The 5,232-nt window shown below is 42.1% G+C and overlaps 1 pseudogene across 1 annotated transcript in view; it reads left to right on the forward strand.

Moving 5' to 3' along the window:
• LOC105548309 overlaps positions 1-5,232 on the forward strand; it is a 31,772-nt pseudogene continuing 26,540 nt past the window's right edge. The window contains exons 1-2 of the transcript XR_001007371.1: positions 1-40; positions 1,024-1,156. The product of XR_001007371.1 is annotated as a golgin subfamily A member 2-like (transcript). The remainder of the gene's footprint in view (positions 41-1,023; positions 1,157-5,232) is intronic.

The raw sequence follows: 5,232 nt of genomic DNA on the forward strand, positions 1-5,232 counted from the left end.
ATGAGGCCCACTTGCGCCAAAGCTGTGCTCTTACCTGCAGGTGAGTCAGGAGGGGTTAGCAATGGTGGGGAGTGTAGGGCCACTTGCCATGCCCCTTTGAGCTGGGACATTTTATTAGGCACTGATCTGGAATGTCTTAACTTGTTAGTCTTTATTAGAGCTCTTGTTCTAACAGAGTTCAGCTATATGAATGTGCCCTAATTTAACCAGTTTCCTAGCCATGGACATCTGCTTGTTTCTACTTTTTTGTCATTTCAAATAGCATTTTTCTGGTATCCGTGTGTGTGTGTGTGTGTATATATATACACATATATATATATATCTGGGTCCTTGTGAGAGTATATTTGAGGAATTAATTTGTGGAGGAGGAAATACTGAGTCAACTTTATTGGGATGGCTACAGAGGAACCCCCCCCAACCACCTCCTCCCTGCACCCCCAACCTTTGTTTCCCTCAACAGGGCTTGTAGTCTGGAGGAAGGAAGGGAGCTGGCAGCAGTGGTAGCCTGCCTCCCTCCTATGCACAAAGTCCCGGCAAGTGCAAACCCTCTGCTTCGGCCGTGGCATCCCACTGCTGAAGAGGTTGTGGTGTTGCCTAAAACGTGGCTGTGCAGGCAGTTTGTGGAGGGGTTAACTCGGAAGAGATTTGATGGAACATTTCCCAACAATTCTGTCAACTCATAAATTCTAGCTGGTTAACAGAATTCAAACGCGTGTCAAAAAAATGCATGTCAAAAAAATGATAACTGTTTTAGTTAAGACATTTTTAAACTGTTCCGACTTCCATCTGAAATATGTAAGCTTAGAAAGTGGTTTTCTTAATGATGACACAGATCGCTGGTATTTGTTTAAAAAAAGCTCCGGCTAAACACAGCCCCTACCAAGGTGCTCTTTTGCTGGTCAGTGGCACTTTCCACTTCAGAGCAGCTGAGTGTTTATAGGTGGGCACCTGGCACAATGCCTGGGAGAACACAGAAGGCCTCTCAAAGATCTGTCAAATGAGATTGGGATCTTTAACCAGCAGGTACTGCCGTAGAACAGACTCTAACACCAGCTTCAAAACACCCTCCATTTAAACCAGCTGTGAGCTCCGCAGTACAGTGCACAGGCAGGACACATGCTTACCACCGAGGCCTCTGTGGGCCAGAGCAGACAAGGTGAGTGTGTCTGAAAAGTCTGCCCCCTAATGACCTCCCTGTTGCACAGTCCCAGAATTGGGTTTCACCACATAAGAGCAAAAACAGGAATTGGCTATATAGTGTTTCAGCTTTAGGAGGCTTTCACTTTGAGCCTGATTCCATTTCTCTGTTACTCAGGGCTTGGCAAGTGGCACCGCACCCCGAGCAAGGCTGTCCCTCAGCTGCAGGTTAGAGCACAGCTTTGTGTGAGTCGGCTGGTGACAGGCTGGAAACACAGAACCATGGTGGGAGGAAGGAGTGTGTGTGGCAGTTCTAAGTCATTGAAATTGCTGTTCTTTCTCCGCAGGCCATGTGGGGTGTCCCTGCTCTTACTCCTCTTTCCTGCATTCATCCTTTAGGAACCAGAGCTAAGGAGCACAGTTTGATGGCTAGGGCAAATGGCAAGGAGAATTGAATTCCTAAAATTGATGGTGGTAGTAGTGGCATACCACCTAAGAGAAGGCTGTTGTGAGATCCTTGCCATAGGCAGGGCCACTGAAACGTCATGGTACACTGAGTCCAGTGGTGTGTCAAAAAAAAAACGAGGAAAAGTATAGCAAGCATTTGTGAGAGTTTTCTTCCTGAGCAGCTGTTTTGAAATAGCTTTCTCTAAACTTTTATAATTTTTTAATAATTTTTATAAAATCAGACTTTATACAATATCTTGCTCATTGGGTTACATGGGAATTGACTAGAATCCTTTTATGCAGTTTTCTATGAAAATGTGTGGCACAATGCCAGGCTCTGGAAGAGACTTAGGAAATAAATAGCACGTGCAAGATGCTTTACGTTGTTGACCAGCTCCCTCTTGGTCCTAAGTAAATAAGCTATGAGAAAGTGAATATGAGTTCTAAACAGTGACTCTTTGTTAAAGCGGTTAGCAAAAGGTTATACATTCACATGTTGTAACAGTGTGATGAGAACATAAGTGTGTTACATAACTTCTCTGCATTCTTCTGAGTGTTTAAAGTACAAGTAAAAAGGAAAAACGATAGGCTTTAAAAAACACATTGAGGGGCGCGGCGCGGTGGCTCATGCCTATAATCCCAGCACTTTGGGAGGCCAAGGCAGGAGGATCATGAGGTCAGGAGTTTGAGACCAGCCTGGCCAACATGGCGAAACCCTGTCTCTATTAGAAATACAAAAATTAGCTGGGCGTGGTGGCAGGCGCCTGTAATCCCAGCTACTGGGGAGGCTGAGGCTGGAGAATCACTTGAACCTAGGAGGTGGAGGTTGCAGTGAGCCAAGATCGCACCATTTCACTCCAACCTGTGCAACAAGCCTGAAACTCCATCTCAAAAAGAAAAAAAAAAATTGAGAAATTACTATTTTACATGAGAATATCATCTGCCTGATTCAAACTAGAGATGAAACCACCTTTTCCCTCCTTACCTTTAATCTTCCTCAGAAAACACCACATTATACATTTCTTCCTCTTCCGTATTTATTTGCATGTTTATTTTAATAACTTCATTGAGGTATAATTTACCTCCAGTAAGTTCACTTATTTTAGGTGAATACGCTGATGAATTTTAGAAATTATACAGAGTGATGTAAACACCTCCATAATCAAGATAAGTAGGACATTTCCATCACCTTTAAAAATGCCTTCACGCTCTTTTGCAGTTGATCCCTTCCCTTAATCCCCAGCCCTGGGCAACCTCTGATCTGCTTTCTGTCACTATAGCTTTGTGTCACTACAAAACATTTTATATAAATGGAATCCTACTCTGTGTAGTCTGCTGTGTGTTTTCTTTCACTTAACCTTTTGGAGACTTATTTGTATTGTTTGGTGTTTTCATATTTCATCTCTTTTATTGCTGAGTAGTATTCAATAAGTATGGCTCTATGAAGTAAGAGAATATAAGCATATGTGTATGTGTAGGTGGTTCACGTGAGCATGTTCTCTTCCTCACCACTCCACTTACTGACTGCTCAAATGAATTAATTTAAGATGGCTCTTCATCTTTTGACAGTTTAACTTTTAAAATTTGACTATTCCTTTATTTCTTTTGCAAGTGAAGGTTATACTTACAACTTTAAATATTATTTATATTAAGCAATTTAGTTATCATGTGCCTTGATACCGTTTTCTTCATGATTCTTGTGCTTGAAGTTTGTTGAGCTTCTTTGATCTGTGAGTTTCTAGTTTTCATCAAATTTGGAAAATTTTTTGGTCATTATTTCTTCACATACTTTTAATCCATTTCCTCCCTTTCTGCTCTCCTTCAGTGACTGGCTCGTTGGTCTATCCTTCCTTCTTTCTTTCCCTTGTTTCTTTTGTCTTTTCTCTGTTTCATTTTAGGTCATTTCTATTGCAGGGTCATCAAATTCACTAGTCTTTCCTTCTACAATGTCTAGTCTGCTCTTATTCCCATTTAGCATAGTTTTCACCACAGGCATTATAGTTTATCTTTGGAAATTTGATTTAAATCTGTTGTTTAAAAAATATCTTCCATGTCTCTTAAGATGTTCATTCTTTTTTTCTAGCTTGGAGAACATGAAGAATACAGTTAGAACTTTTAGAGTCCCTGTCTGCTAATGTTATCATTTGTTGTTTCTGGCCTGTTTCTGTTGACTGATTTTTCTCCTCATTATGTGTTGTACTTCTCACTTCTCACATGCCTGGTCATTTTTAAAATTGGATACCAACTATTGTGAATTTTACCTTTTTGTGTGCTGGATTTTTTGGTATTGCTATAAACATCCTTGAGCTTTGTTCTTGGATGTATTAAGTTACTCAGAAACAGTTTGATCCTTTTGAAGTTTGCTTTTAAGCTTTACTAGGTAAGATGAGAGCAGGCGTTAGGGATGCTGTCGGTAGCCTTTCTGAGTACTCTTTCTGATGCCCTGTGAATTATGAGGTTTTCCACTCTGACTGGTGAGATTAGGCACTATGTCCGGTCCTGTGTGAGGCTCTGGGATTGTTTCCTTTGCTTCTCTCACGGGGTTCTTTCCCTGTTCTCAGTTTTCTCACATGCAAGCCCTTATCAGTGCTCAGTTGAAGATTTGGGGGACCATCTAAGATCTCTGCAACACTACCTCTGTGCAGCCCCCGTCTCTTTATTACCCTGCTCTGTGAGCCGCAATTGCCTTGAGACTCCCCAGTCTATCTTCTCAGCTCAAAGAGATGCTAGGCTCCTCCTGGGTGCCCTTTGCCTGCACCCCGGCCTGGAAACTGTCCCCAGGCAGTAAGGTGGGCTTACCTCGTTGGCTTTCCCTCTCTCAGGATCACTGTCCTTTGCTGCCTGACGGCCAATGACCGAAAACTACAGTTTCTATACTTTTTTCAGTTCTTTCGTTTTCATGGCGGAAGGTAAATGTAGTTCCTGTTATTCCATCTTCACTGGAAACGGAAATCCCAACCTAGTTTTTAAAACTTTTAATGAAATATTTTTAGCACTCAGGCAAGTGTATTGATTATGCAGATAGCCATGACTCGTTTTTATAGTTTTGTCATTTTTCCACTGTATTTTTAAAAACAAAGTAGTACAGATACAATTAAAATCCTCTTTTTTTTTCCCAGACAGAGTCTCACCCTGTTGCCCAGGCTGGAGGCCGCAATCTCGGCTCACTGCAGCCTCTGCCTCCCACGTTCAAGCAATTCTCCTGCCTCAGCCTCCTGAGTAGATGGGGTTGGTTACAGGTGCCCGCCACCGCACCCAGCTGATTTTTGTATTTTTTTTAGTAGAGACGGGGCTTCACCATGTTGGCCAGGCTGGTCTCGAACTCCTGATCTCAGGTAATGCACCTGCCTTGGCCTTCCAAAGTGCTGGGATTACAGGCGTGAGCCACTGCACCTGGCCTTTGATGTGAATCTTTCTGAAAAAAGACGCACATTTGCACTGATGGTGCAAAGGCAATAGTGAGTAAATGGGGCAGGGCCTTGGCACGAATTGAGGTAGTGGCACCAAACTCTACTAGTAGTCATTGTGTTCTTCATTTCCATATACTTCAAGGAAAAAAAAAAAAAAGCCAGCTTCACTAAAGAATGACCTTGAAGAAGCAGTAAAAATTACTTATATTATTAAATCTCAACCCTAAATATCTTGTCT

Source organism: Mandrillus leucophaeus, unplaced genomic scaffold (assembly GCF_000951045.1).
Source record: "Mandrillus leucophaeus isolate KB7577 unplaced genomic scaffold, Mleu.le_1.0 Scaffold408, whole genome shotgun sequence".
Taxonomy (NCBI): Eukaryota; Metazoa; Chordata; class Mammalia; order Primates; family Cercopithecidae; genus Mandrillus; species Mandrillus leucophaeus.